The sequence below is a fragment of the Paralichthys olivaceus genome, chromosome 5 (assembly GCF_024713975.1).
Source record: "Paralichthys olivaceus isolate ysfri-2021 chromosome 5, ASM2471397v2, whole genome shotgun sequence".
NCBI classification, from domain to species: Eukaryota; Metazoa; Chordata; class Actinopteri; order Pleuronectiformes; family Paralichthyidae; genus Paralichthys; species Paralichthys olivaceus.
The window spans coordinates 22,332,271-22,348,020 of NC_091097.1; positions in this window are offsets into that span (position 1 = coordinate 22,332,271).

Below are 15,750 nucleotides of genomic sequence, written 5' to 3' on the forward strand. Positions count from 1 at the left end.
AAGGAACCCCAGAGTGTCAATGGTCACAAAGCAACAAAACTGTGGATTAGGGTGATGATTCTCTTTGCCGCCAGCAGATGGTGCAGTTGCTGCTGCTTCAGAGGAGACACATCAAGAGCAGGAAAGACTGTTCATCAAAGAAAAAAAGGATATGGAACCCTCACATCATCACTGAAGGAAGAGAGTGAGCATTCAAAAGATAATATGTAGTCAAAACAATACTTTATCCGTATCATTTTAACATGTCTGAGTGACACGCAGATATGATCCGACACTATGGATTAATAACTCAACACATGATCGTAAGTTTGTTACTAAATCATCCAATAAAAGATGAACTATGAACTTGTTTTTAAGTGTGAACTGACTCAACACTGCAAACAGCAGCTACTGAAGGCAGAAGTAGTAGAACTGGATCATCACACTCTTGTGACCAATCCTGCATGAGACTGAGGTCAGGACCGCCCTTACTCATTTGCATATGACACAGAAATACAGAAATAAATAAATGTGGAAATAAATAAATGTAGAAATAAAATTAAGACATTTATTTATTTATTTCCACATTTATTTATTTATTTCCACATTTATTTATTTATTTATTTATACTTAAGTAATTTCTCGTCCTTCATACAGATGTGCCAGGTTGTCTGAAACTTTTCCAACTGGATGGAAAGAGAGGTTCCTGCCATTCCTGTAATGTTTGACAGATACTGACACCTGCTTGTTGGCGTGAGTGGCCAACTGTGCCAGGTAAGATCGGAGCAGGGTTTGTATTTCTTTCTCAAGCCTGATGTAGCTATGTCGGTTCCATTTAATGTGAACAATCAACTGCAAGACAATAAAGAGAAGGTCTGAACCCATGCAACTTTATCCATGAACACTTTTTGTTTGTAATGTGGTTGACCAACACAATGAGCAGACAAGTTCTGATCAAGCAGCATCTGATCCTAAAGCCAGATTCATGCTTCTGCTTCAATGCTACACCACAGCCTACACATACATGTGTACCCTACTGTAATTCTATTTTCAGCACTAAGTAAACAAGCACTACCTGGTCTACAAGCAGCCCAACCTGTAGGTGCTCTGGGTTTTATGGAGGACGAGAAATGACTTAAGTATAAAGAAAGAAAGAAATGTTTAAATAAATAAATAAATGTGGAAATAAATATATAAATGTCTTCATTTTTCCCCCACATGTATTTATTTCTGTATTTCTGTGTCATATGCAAATGAGTAAGGGCGGTCCTAACCTCAGTCTTGAGCAGGATTGGTGACAGGAGTGTGATGATTCAGTTCTACTACTTCTGTCTGTCAGTGCCGACTGTTGTGCAGTAGCTGCTGTTTGCAGTGTTGTGTCAGTTCACAATTAAAAACAACAAGTTCATAGTTCATCTTTTATTGGGATGATTAGTAATAAACTTACGATCATGTGTTGAGTTATTAATCCATAGTGTAGGATCATGTCTGTGTCGCTCAGACATGTTAAAATGACATGGATAAAGTAGTGTTTTGACTACATATGGTCTTTTGAATGCTCATTCTCTTCCTTCAGTGATGATGTGAGGGTTCCATATCCTTTTTTTCTTAGATGAACAGTCTTTCCTGCTCTTTCCAAGATGTGTCTCCACTGAAGCAGCAGCAACAGCAGTTGCAATGAAAAGTCTAAACAGCTTACAGCACCTGGTATTCCCAGACGGTCTCCCATCCAAGTACTAACCAGGCACGACCTTGCTTGGCTTCCTAGATCTGACGAGATCGGGCGTGTTTTTTTTAATTTTTTATCTCTTATTGTCAAAAAATACATATTTACAATATGGAGAGGAACTCTCCTTTCATATTCAATAAGAGCTCCTAAACAAAGCCATAACTAACTTTTACAGGGTATATGAAAAATAAACAGAAGATAGAGGAGCAAAATTAAAAGAAAAAAACTAAACGGTCATCATTGTCCACTCTGTACAAGAGGTTTTCTTTGTTAACAGATGTCAGGAATGAGTCCTTTTGTTAATAGCATTGTCCAGTGTGCTTTGAGTTTGTTTTTAAATAGGTGTGTTTTTAAGTCCCTTTTCTCCCTTCGGGAGGCCAACAAACCAAGTCCAGTCCCAATGTGGTTCGTCTACTCCCATCAGATGGCATTTTTCATTCAGCAGTTTATATATGTTTTTCTAAAAGCTCTGAGCGCGGTACAGTTCAAAAACATATGTTCTAGATTTTACTCTTCTATTCCACATACAGTACATACTCTTGAAAATGTATCTTTGTGTACTTCGTGTAGGACAATGCTCGTGAAAATTCTCCTGTGCCTTATTTTGAAATCTGTGTTGAAGTTAACTGGGGGAATGAATTTAAGATCTAGGTTTATCCATATGGTGTGTAGATTTTGTGCCGGAAAGGTTTTGGACCATGCTTGTTCACCTGGCGGTTTTTGGATATGTTTAGCTATTAGTATGTTGTATAAAGTTTTGGTTTTGATTTGTTGTATTGGTTTTGATTTACCATCTAGACACAGGAGAAAACTCACGGAATTATCCTGCACTGTGGTTGTTTTTTATTTCTTTGCCCCATGTTTTTTTTAATGTAGTTGGCAACTTTTGTCCCCAAATCCTTTATGTATTTTCTCCTATACATATATTTTTTAGATTTTAATTGTTCTATCACCCTTTCTGTGTCAAACACACCATTTTTGCATACACTCATTACGTTTACGTCCCGCCTCTCTAAGGTGACTGCTCAATAGGGGTTTGCTTTTCCATGTAATAAAAGGGCTCGACAGGAAAGGTAATTTCAGCACATGCTTTTTTCCTTTACAGTCAGGTCTGAGGTAGGGCAGAATCTTGTCCCAAGCCTCCAGCACTTCCCTGTAGAAACCTGACAAGCCCGCCCGGACATTTACCGGAGAGAAAGCACACAGGTTATACATGCTCTTTTCTCCGTGCTCTGCCAGGAGGCCCGTCAGGAAATCTTTCCAGGGCAGCTACCTGGTTGGATCTAAATATTTGCCTATTAATTTCACCCTCAATGCATCTCTTTTGGCACTGACATCAATCAAAGCTTAGCCCCCCTCCCTTTTGTTAGTAATCTGTATAAGTTATAGAAAATAAAGCGGAGATAAAGAGATCCGCCGTCTCATCTCCTCTGTCACACCAGAACGCTACAGTGTGTAGTATATGTGATATTTTTGTTTGACACTAGAGGTGGATTTTACAGGTTCATGTTGAGTTTGCAGCGGGGTCTGCTTTGACGATGTCACTGACTTTAAACCATCATCCTGGGACTCGACTACTTTTCCAGTCGTATCAGAATTTTCATCTGCTTTTCTTTTACGTGACCAGGTCCTAAGCCACTGATCCATTTTAATTCGAAGCTTTGCACCATACATCAATGCTTTGCACAGGCACATTCCCGAAGTTACGGCAGGGTCACACTTATTTTGATGTAAAACGGTTGCGGTGTTGCAAACAAAATGCCACCAAACAAATATTTTACATACTAGTTGATTTGATATTGAAAACAACACATATATGTCGCAGGCAGTTTGAGAAACACTGAAATTAAAACAGTGACATTTAAAATTTTAAAACACGTTATGTTACTTGTCACCTCGCGGACCACTAGGGGTCGCTCACGGACCACACTTTGAGAAAGGCTAATCTAAATGATCTTAATATTGTGTCCCTCTCAGTTGTCAGAGTGAACCGTGCCAACCAACAGATCTTTGAGAGCATTAAGATTTGTATCATCACTAAAATGAGTCACGCACAAAATGATTCTCAAGGAAATGTTGACATGTATTGTTGACTTGACATCACCAACCCTGTAATAGTATAGTACTTGATCAGAGCCATGAATCCTGTGTCTCTGTTTATTCAGAAACATATGTACATTGGTTGATGTGCTTTTTTACATTTATTTACAATCTTTACTTACAAAAGCACACAGAGGGTTGAGGGTTAGAGGGTTTGTTTTGGGGAGTAGGTGAAGGGAAAGGGGTGGGAGAGAAAGGGGTAAGACTGGGCAGTGGATAAAGGGTAGGAAGGGGGAAGGGGGAAGGAGAATTAGGTAATGTAAGAAGGGCTAAACGGTTTTCAGTAAAAACTGTGAGGCCTTCAACTCCTTCTCTTCTTCTTCTGATGCAGCTGCTTATTGTTCTTTGCTTTCTTGTCTGAAGATTTGTGTTTTCTCTCCCCTGTCTCGTGCTCCACCTTTACATTCTTCAGTATTAACAACTGTTGCATCTCACTGCTGCAACCTCCCTCAGATTGAGGCAGCTCTGCCTCACTGCTGCATCCTCCCTCAGACTGAGGCAGCTCCACCTCACTGCTGCTCTCTTCTTCCACTTGAGGCAGCTCCACCTCACTGCTACACTCTTCCTCAGACTGAGCATGCTCCTGGTGAAGTTTTGCCTCCAGAGCTGCACACCTGGCCTCAGTGCTCTTGAGCTGCTCTTCTTTTGACGCCAGCTTGGCCATGAGGTCAACCTGGGATCTTTTGCAAGCTTTCCTTGTCTCTACTGCATATATTATGAGCTCATCCTTGCGTTTGAGCTCATCTTGAAGCTGGCTCCTCTCACTTTTAAAAAGTTCCACCTCCTTCAGAGCAATATTGGCTTCTTCCAGAGACTCTGCCCTGCTCCAGCATCTATTAGCCTTGGTTCTCTCGTGGTGCAGGAATGCCTCCAGAGCTGCACACCTGGCCTCAGTGCTCTTGAGCTTCTGGTGTTCTGCAGCCAGTTTGGCCTGGGCATCAAGTTTGATTGCCTTAGTCTCAGCTATGGCTTTAATAAGGTCCTCTCTTATCTTCTGGAGCTCCATTGGTAAAGGAAGTAGATTTGGTCAGCTGTTATCTTCGTTAATGAAAGCTGCTGTCTTCCCAGTCGAAGGTTTCAGAAACTGTGCCATCACTCCTAAAGCCTAACCCTAACCCCAGGATCAAAGGAAATATTACAACATTAACTAGATCAAAGGATATATAGTTATTTATATCAAAGGACTAAAGTACAAGACTGCCACTGGGCGTTTCCAGTTATTTATATCAAAGGATTAAATTACATGGCTGCCACTGGAGATTGTTGTTTTTATCAGGAATTCTTTGGCACACCTGCTTACTTGGACTCACAGAGTAATGTATATGATTTTGGTGGTCTAAGTGCAAGGTTCTGTTTCCATGTCAAAGGCACTAATGGCAGAAGGAAAGAAAATGTAATGATACTATACTATATTATCCTTTAACTCTGTTAAATGTGATATGTGTGTGCGTCCTTACTCATTGTGTCCTGCAGAGGGTAATGTTCATGGTGCGTCATGGACATGATGTCACTACCTATGTATCTGTTCCGGTTGTGTTGTGAAACTGAGCGGCAGCTCATTGCATCTCCCTGTCTGATTAATTAAATATGCCTAGAGGAGGCTAAAGATAATTCTGTTATCTGAGAGTTTGAATCTCCACCGCAAGGCACTCCGCTCAACAGGTTATGGGCCCAGGAACGCAGGCTTAGAGCAACGAGTAAGGTAACAGAAGAAATTAACTGTTAGCCAAGAGGAGCTACTAGCTTGGTTTGAGTGAAGGCGGCGCCGAGAGTCTCACGCGGAAACTAAAGACAATGAGGACACGGACATTCTACAAGCTGCGCAGCCCAAATTTTTGGAGATAAAGTGAACTTTGGAAAGAGAACGTTAAAATGGCCACAGCAGGAACGCCCCAGCAGATTATATTCGACGGAACTGAAGATAAGTATGATCTGTGGGAGACCAGATTCCTTAGCCGTCTACACATTCTTAAGCTAAAAGACACCATACTGCGAGTGCCCACGGATGACGCTGCATTAGTTGCAGACCCAGGGAAGAACACAGACTGCTATGCTCAATTAGTGAATGCACTCGATGATAAGAGCCTGTCTTTGATTAGACATGAAGCTGCTGAAGATGGAAGGAAAGCTCTCAAAATTTTGAGGGAGCACTATTCTGGAAAGAGCAAGCCTAGAATTCTCAACCTGTACACATCCCTGACCACCATTCAAATGGCAGAAGGTGAAACTGTTACTGATTACATGATAAGGGCTGAGAATATTATGGAACAAAAGTGCAGCGGGATGGCTCAACGCAGAGGGACGGCGCTGATCTACCTACTAGACACCGATGGACGTCAGCACAGAGCCTGGCTGAAAGACGCACTGTATATGCCAACCTATCCACACGACATCTTCTCAGTGGCAAGAGGGACAAATGGTGGAGCTACAGTCACTTTCAAGAAAGGGGAAAGTCACATGATTACCAAAGGTAACCACAGGTTTGATTTTCATGAAAGTGGTAACCTGTTTTACTTGCCAACAGTTGAAAAGAATGTTAATGGTGATAAATGTAATGTGTGCCACGACATGCAGACTTGGCATGAAATTCTTGGGCATTGCAATTATGAGGATGTGCAAAAATTACCGGATGTGGTAAGAGGCATGGAGATAAAAGGCAGTGCAACGAGGCCAGCACAACTTTGTGAAATTTGTACAAAAGGAAAATTCACACAGACAAGGAACAGAGAGCCAGACAGAAAGGCTACAGAACCTTTACAACTGGTTCACACTGATTTAGCGGGTCCTATGAGAACCCCAAGCATAGAGGGTCACAAATATGCTATGTCTTTTACAGACGACTACTCAGGTGCTATAACAGTGTACTTCCTGAAATCCAAAAGTGATGCTACACATTCCACAGAGAGATTCTTAGCAGACTCAGCACCTTATGGGAAAATAAAATGTCTACGGTCAGATAATGGAAAAGAGTATATTAATAGGGAATTCAAAGCACTGTTAACCAAAAATGGCATTAGGCACGAGACATCCGCACCATACTCGCCTCACCAAAATGGCACGGCCGAGAGGGGGTGGAGAACTCTCTATGAGATGGGCAGATGTATGCTGTTAGACAGCAAGTTACCAGACAAGCTATGGAATTATGCTGTACAGACAGCAGCCTACATAAGGAACCGGTGTTACAGTAGACGGCACAAAGAAAACACCGTATGAAATGCTAACAGGCACGAAACCAAGCATGTCAAAACTTCAAAAATTTGGATCTATGTGTTTTGCCTACAACCCACAAGAGAAAGGGAAAATGGATTCAAGAAGTGTGCAGGGTCTTTTTATTGGTTACGATAAGAATAGCCCATCTTATCTTGTGTACTATAAAGACACTGAAAAGGTTCAAAAGCACAGGCTGGTAAAATTCACAAGCAAGACAGACAATGACAAAGAAATGCAGACACACGGGCCACACATCGAATGTCATGTCAGAGAGGTGTACCCCAAGGTACTTGACATTATGGAAAATGATGATGACAAAATGGGAAATGCATCAAGTCAAAGTGTTCAAGGTGATGTTTCTGAGGTTGAAGTTGAACTGCCAAGCACTGAGCATGTAACTAGGAATAATCCACCTAGAACTAGGAGAAAGCCAGTGTGCTTGCAAGATTATGAGACTGAGGATACAGTAGACAAACTGGTAACATGTGTGGACTCCTGTTATAGAGCTGTCTGTGACATACCACAAAACTACCAAGATGCTATAAGGTCTACCAAGTCACAGCAATGGATAAATGCAATGAATGATGAAATTCAGTCACTTGAGGAGAATAACACATTCAAAATTACCCAGTTGCCACCAGGCAAAAAGACAGTGGGGGGTAGATGGGTGTATACCCTCAAGAGTGATACTGATGGGTCTGACAAGTATAAGGCCAGATTTGTTGCAAAAGGTTATAGCCAAAAACAAGGTATCGACTATGAGGAAACTTTCTCGCCTACAGCTGACATGACCACTGTTCGAGTTGTGTTGCAAAAGGCAGTGCAGGAAGATTTAGTTTTACATCAAATGGATGTGAAAACTGCATACCTACACGCACCCATTGATTGTGAGGTCTATTTGGAACAGCCTGAAGGCTATGAGAAAAAGTCCAAATCAGGAGAAAAACAAATTACAGAAGTCACTGTATGGTCTTAAGCAGTCAGGCAGGAACTGGAATACTCTGTTACATGCATACTGTATCTTACTGAAAATGGTTTCGAACAAAATCCTGCTGACAACTGTCTGTACACAAGGGAAAAACAAGATGAAAAAGTGATTCTGATCATATGGTTTGATGATCTGATTATCGCTGCAAACACTGAAGAAGTTGTGAAAAGTGTCAAAATGATGTTCACTGAGAGATTTAAAATGAAAGACCTGGGGAAACTGAACAATTTTCTGGGAATAGATTTTAAACAATCAGATGGTCAAGTCACAATGACACAAGAGAGGTATGCCAACAAGATCCTATCAAAGTTTGGTATGCAAGATTGTAAGCCTCGAGAGACCCCATGTGAGTCTAAACTTAAATACACTGATGGTGCTAAGAAATTGGAGAATCCAAGGGTGTATAGAGAGGCAGTGGGAAGTTTGATCTACCTGGCAACATGCACTCGACCAGATTTAAGTTTCGTGGTCAGCAAACTTTCCCAGCATTTCTCAGAGCCAAGTGAAGAGCACTGGAACACTGTGAAGCACGTGTTCAGGTATTTAAAGGGTACAACAAACCATGGATTGTGTTTCAAAAAGGATGACACGGAGGCACTAGGTCTAATGGTCCACAGTGATGCTGACTGGGCAGCGGATGTCACAGACCGACGTAGCACCACAGGTTACTGTGCCAGTCTTAGTCAGAAAAGCTCTCTCATTTCATGGAAGAGCAGAAAACAACCAACAGTAGCACTATCTACCTGTGAGGCAGAATATATGGCCTTAGCCTCAGCTATACAGGAGTGTATGTACTTACAACAACTACTCAAGGGAATTGATAAATATCAGTATGCCCAAACCAAGGTGTTCGATGACAACCAAGGAGCAATTGCACTGGCCAGGAACCCAGTTAACCGGCAAAGGTGTAAACATATTGATATAAAATATAATTTCATTCGTGAAACTGTGAATAGTGGGAGGATCTGTTTAAAGTATTGTTCCACTGACAACATGGTTGCTGACTTGATGACAAAACCAGCCACAAAGCTAAAACTCCATAAGTTTGCACAGTATTTGTTTGGCACATAAAGTGCAAGAAGAATGTGCCAATATGTTTTTATTTACTTTTGCACTGAAGACCAAAGGGAGAATATTTTTGTTTATTTTCTACCACTGAGTGTATCACAATAAGCAAAGGTCGAGTGGGGGTGTTAAATGTGATATGTGTGTGCGTCCTTACTCATTGTGTCCTGCAGAGGGTAATGTTCATGGTGCGTCATGGACATGATGTCACTACCTATGTATCTGTTCCGGTTGTGTTGTGAAACTGAGCGGCAGCTCATTGCATCTCCCTGTCTGATTGATTAAATATGCCTAGAGGAGGCTAAAGATAATTCTGTTATCTGAGAGTTTGAATCTCCACCGCAAGACACTCCGCTCAACACACTCAAGTTCACTCTTGTGGCCTCTTGAATGTGATCTCAAAAACAACTGGAGGGATTTCCTTCAATTTTGGACCACTTGTCTCTCAGCTGGGATCAGCTGATCAGATTTCAGTGGTCAAAGGTCACAGTGACCATATATGAAATACTTGGAGGAAGGACTCGAACGCAGAGTTAGGAGAGAGCTCATTCAGCTTGGGTGTTTATTTGTCAAACAAATACAATAAACTGGAGAACAGAGGGTGCCTCGAAAAAGAGGGAATGATTACAAAACTTACAAATAAAAATCCTACCTTCCGAGTGGGGATAAGGGAAAAAAGAAAACAACACTTAACTAAGATCTACTCTGAAGAGGGAAAAAGCTATGAAAATGAGTTACAAATCAAATCTCCTCCTGAGAGGGAATAAATTACCAACATTAACTTAAACAAAAACTCCTACAATGAGGGATCAGCTATAATTAGTGACAAGAAAGTAAATCTCCTCCTAAGAGGGAAAAAACTATCAACCTATACTAAAATAAAACTCCTACAACACTTCTAATATATATAAACAAAAATCACCTCTGAAGAGGGACAAGATCTAATGATAAACTAAACTATGCTAAACATAGAAGCTATGAAAACTATGAGGCAAAAGGCCAACAAAAAACACTCTTAACGAGGCAACCGACTGTGACTATGGATCTTACTCGAGACAAAAAGGCTGGTGATGCAATAGGACAAGACACACTGGCACAGGACCAAGGGGACACACAGACTATAAGCACACATGGAGGTAATGGGAAACAGGTGAGTATAATCAGGATCAGGGAAGACAATCAGACCGAGGCACATGAGGAAGGGCAAGTGACCTGAAACAAGAGGAAGGTTACTTTTTCAAAATAAAACAGGAAGTCACAATACAAACATGGAGACAGGACAAAAACTTAACTTGATTTTACTGTGGTGTGACAATACCCATGTGAAACCCATGTGATCACCACATGTGCTACCATTCATTCTACACATGCTCAATATGTTGCAACATCTTTTTTTGTAAGGAACAGTCGAACACTGATTTCACTCTTTTGTTGTTGTAAACAGTGAATATGAAAGATGGTTCCAAAAAAGCATTTGATATACATATTGAGAGAGAGAGACATAAACCTATATCAGTGTTTCTCAAACTTTTTCAGACTAAGGACCACTTAACCCATAAAAAAACACTCACAGACCACCTAACTCAAAATAGTGCCAAAATGTATTGTAACGGACTGATAGTTCTGTGTTGTTCACTGTTGTCACTGTTATCTGTGATTGTGTTGTGTTCAGCTGTTTAGTGTCGTTGTTGCTGAAGCAGTGTGTTTTCCCACATCACTGAAAGTATCCATCAACAGAGCGAGCGTGGAGAGAGTGGCTTCACTCAGGTACATGGGGACACACATCACTGAGGACCTCACCTGTTCAGCCACTCTCCACTTCCTGCGGGTGCTGCGGAGGAACCATCTGGAGGAGAAACTGCTGGTGTCCTTTTACTGGTCCACCATAGAGCGGGTGTTGATGTACTGTGCCACGGTGTGATTCACCGCCTGCTCGGCTGCAGACAGGAGGGCTCTGCAAAGGATTACCAGGGCTGCAGAGAGGATCACTAGTTCCCCTCTACCTCCCATGGAAGACATTGCCAGCTACCGCTGTCTCAGCAGAGCGCAGAGAATCTAATCTCCAGGGACACTTTCCACCGTGGCCATGGACTGTTTAACCTGATGCCGTCTGGGAAGCAGCTCAGGTCATTGAAATGCAAAAATAATAGACTGAGGAACAGCTTCTATCCATGGGCTGTCATATCACTGAACTCAATAAAATAACTCCTATATAATCCAACCGTAACTACCTACTTTGTACTACAATCAACCACAACTACCTCCTCTTGCACCTCTCTTTGCACTATTTTGTATAGTTTTTAATGTCCTGTAAACATGTTTATTTTATTGTTATATTGGATTTCTTTTTTTTACAAAATGCACATTTCAGTGGTAGCTGCTATAATTTCGCCATGCTTCATTGTGTGATGACATTAAACGCATTCTATTCGGGGGAACAAGATGGCGTCGGAGAAACGGATTGCTGATGTGGAGGCCACAACGACATCATCGGAGGCAAAGTTAGCGCATCTCGAGAAGCAAGTGCATGATATGTGGGAGCACATAGATGATATTGACAACCGAGGGCGTAGGTGCAATGTACGTGTAGTTGGCGTGCCCGAAGGCTCAGAAGGCTTGGATTCAGTGAAATTCAAGCCTTCTGAGCTCCCTGAGTACCTCCGTATGGATACAAAAGCAGGACAGCTGAAGCTTGATCGGGCACACCAGTCCTTAGCACCCAAGCACGGCACCAGTCAACGTCCCGGGCCGCTGATAGTGAAGTTTCATAACTTTACCGATAAACAGCGCGTGATGGAGGCAGCTCGTCGGCTCGGACCCCGCCGGTCTAACCAGGATGACTCTGCCGCCACGGGACCCAGAGTCTCCTTCTTTAATGACTATTCAGCTGAGGTGGTCCGGAGACGAAAGGCTTTTGATGACATAAAGGCGCTGAGGAAAATGAACATGGACTACGAGTTACTCTACCCAGCTACTCTGAAGGTGACAGTAAACGGGACGCAGAAGAGATTCAACACCCCGAAGGAAGCCGCTGCACTCCTAAACTCACTGGAACAGAGACGTGAGGACACTGCTTCCCAGTGATATGTCTGTTAGCTAGCCTATAGCTCCATGTTATCTGATTTCATCCATACACATTACGTGAGTATGTTCTGATTGTTTATTCTATGTGTGAAGGTAAGGAGAGAACAGGGTGCAGCTTCATTCATTTATTATTGACAGATCTGTTTCTTTTTCTTTTTTATTATGAGGCTTGTACAGAGGGAATGGGGGGGAAGAGGTTCAAAGGGCCCTGCAGGTTAGGTAGCAGGGATAGCCCCCATTGTATTTGGGCTTTTTTGTTTTTGTATAATAGTTCCTGTTCAGATTTGTTTTTCTCCCAGCTCAGTGACTGTTTTTACTGTAATAAGCGGTTTCAGATTTTTGCTTTCAGTGAGTCATATATCTATATAGAGGGTTTACTTAAACGGTATGGCAGGTAATAAACTACGCTTGTGTACATGGAATGTAAGAGGGGTACATAGTCCAATTAAAAGAAGGAAAATACTCACCTTTCTGAAAAAAGAAAACATTGATATTGCACTTTTACAGGAAACACATTTGGACGATGTAGAACATCTGAAAGCAGGAAGGGTATAGTTGAGCAGGTATTTTTCTCCTCATTTACCTCAAGAAGTAGAGGGGTGGCAATTCTTGTGAGAAAGAATCTTCCTTTTTCATTGATAGAATGTGTTAAAGACAAAAGTGGTAGGTATGTTATAATCAAGGGGGTCCTACAAGGTACAGTTATTTCCATACTGAATATTTTTTACCCCCCTGCTCACCCATCAGATTTTATAACTAAAGTATTCCTGGATTTCTCTGAGATTCAGTCAGATATTTCCATAGTGGGTGGAGATTTTAATTGTATTTAAATGTACTTATTGACAAACTCTCACACAAAGTTTCGCCTCTTTCTTCACAAGCAAAATCACTCAGTTCTATATGTGAAGATTTAGAATTTGTTGATGTATGGAGGAGGACAATTCATCCTCTGGGTAAAGAGGACACTTTCTTTTCTGCACCCCATAAATGTCATACTAGGATCGATTTTTTTTTTCCTGGGCTCTCCTTACATTCATTTTTATCTTGTGCAATAGGCAGTAATGTCATCTCAGATCATGCCAATGTAGTGCTGGATCTCTCTCTTTTAAGGGTATAGGAAACAGAGTAAAATACTGGAGACTGACTACTACTATTTTAAAGGACCATACCTTCGTATCCTATTTCAATACTGAGTTTAGATACTTTCTGTCTATTAACTCTCAGTCAACAGATAACCCTGCCCTCCTGTGGAAAACTATCAAGGCATATACTAGAGGGATTATTATTTCATTTTCAGCCAGCACACGGCGGGAAAAACTGAGGGCCAAAATTTGTTAATGACTGGACCTAAAACAAAAGAAAGAACCTATGTTAACTCTCCAACTCCTGCTTTGTGGCAAGATATATCTGCAGTTAGATCAACCTTAGGTAACCTCCTTACGCAAGATGAAGAGACCAAACTTAAATTTACTAGACAAAGATTTTATGAACATGGGAATAAACCCGGAAAGTATTTAGCGTACCTTACCAAAAGAAGATCTGAATCACATTCTATTGCAGCCATTTGTGACGCTCACAACAATTGCATATATGATAAGTTCATAAATGAGACCTTCAAAGAATTTTATTGTAGACTGTATGCATCTGAACAACTATGTGACCCACTTGACTTAATGGAAAATTTCTTTTCCCAGCTTAGCTTGCCTACTATATCTACTGAGCAGCAAACCAATCTTAACACTCCCATTTCCAGAGAGGAAGTATTGAATGCTATAAAAACCTTACAAAACGGAAAAGCCCCTGGACCTGATGGGTTTGGTAGTGAGTTCTATAAAGAATTTGGTGATTTATTAGTAAACCCATTACTTGACATGTTTAATCATTCTTTTTTGCATAATACATTACCTCAGACTCTAAGAGAAGCAAATATTTCTCTCATACTGAAAAAGGGGAAGTGCGTGGAGTCCTGTTCCTCTTATAGACCGATAGCTGTTCTTAATGTGGACCGGAAGAAACTTTCAAAAATCCTAGCTACTCGGCTTGAAGACCTCCTGCCTAAAATTATAAAAGAAGATCAAACAGGTTTTATAAAAGGTCGTAACTACTGTAACAATGTCAGGCGCCTTCTCAATATAATTCAGGCTTTCCAGCAAATAGATATTGATGGTCTAGTGCTTTCTCTAGATGCTGAGAAAGCCTTTGACCGAGTAGAATGGGCTTATTTATTTTATGCTTTAAACAAATTTGGTCTTGGGCATAATTTCATTAGGTGGGTCAAAATTCTGTATGATAGTCCTCAGGCGGCTATTTTGACTAATGGGCTTAAATCAGACAGTTTTCCTTTGTATAGAGGAACGAGGCAAGGCTGCTCCCTGTCACCCCTCTTATTTGCCATTGCCATTGCACCGTTAGTGGAGGCCATAAGGATGGTACCTGCTATACAGGGTTTGCTAGTTGATTATGAGCACAAGATAAGTCTGTATGCAGATGATGTTTTGGTATTTATATCCATCCGGAGACATCAATACCAGCTCTACTTAACATTATTGATCTATTTAGCAAATTTTCTGGATATAAAATTAATTTGACCAAGTCTGAGGCCATGCCACTTGGGAGCCTCAATTCAATACCAGCTGCTTTGACTTCTTTTCCCTTTAAGTTGTCTCCTGCAGGTTTTGTATATTTAGGTGTATTCATAACTCCTAAATTTAAACAAATGTATAAAGCCAATTTTGTTCCCTTGTTCGAGAAGGTGAGGCAGGATTTGGAGCGATGGAACTCTTTGCCTGTCTCCTGGCTAGGACGTATATCCTTGGTTAAAATGAATGTATTACCTCAATTGTTATATCCAATCCAAATGATTCCGGTCATATTTTCAAATAGGGTGATAAAAGACGTGAATGGCTGTCTAAGTTCTTTTATATGGAGCAAGTGCAGACCAAAACTTAAGATGGCTACATTGCAGCTGCCGAGCTCTGTAGGGGGTCTAGATTTACCAAATATCAGAACATATCAGCTATGTACTCACATGAGGTATGTTTATGACTGGGTCGTAAGCAACTCAAACTCTATTTGGTTGGGTGTTGAAGCTTCCCTTTCAAAGTATCCACTAAGGGACTTACTGCTTTTTAAGAAATTTAAAAATATCAGACTGAGTTGCAATAATCCGGTTACACTTAATACAGTTAAGGCCTGGCGATTAGTGTGTCGACTTGAAGGAAGGTCAAAGTTCACATCTGTTTTCACCCCTATTGTGAATAATCCCGATTTCCAGCCTGGGATGGTTGATACTGGTTTTGAACAGTGGAGAGTTAATGGCGTTCATAGATTGAAGGACCTACTCTCTGGTAATGTAGTTATGACATTTGAACAAATGATAGAGAAATATTCTATCCCCAGACGTGCCTTCTTTCGGTATTTGCAGATAAGGCACTATGTCTTGCACAGTTCTACGTTAGTTGAGAACCATGAAAGCTCTCTGGTTGAGAAATTATTATTTTTAACAGGTAGAGAGGTATCCGTAAATTTAATAAAGTATGTAATGTAAGTAATGTATCTCACGACCCCGAATAGGTTGCAGAAGTTTAAAGGCACA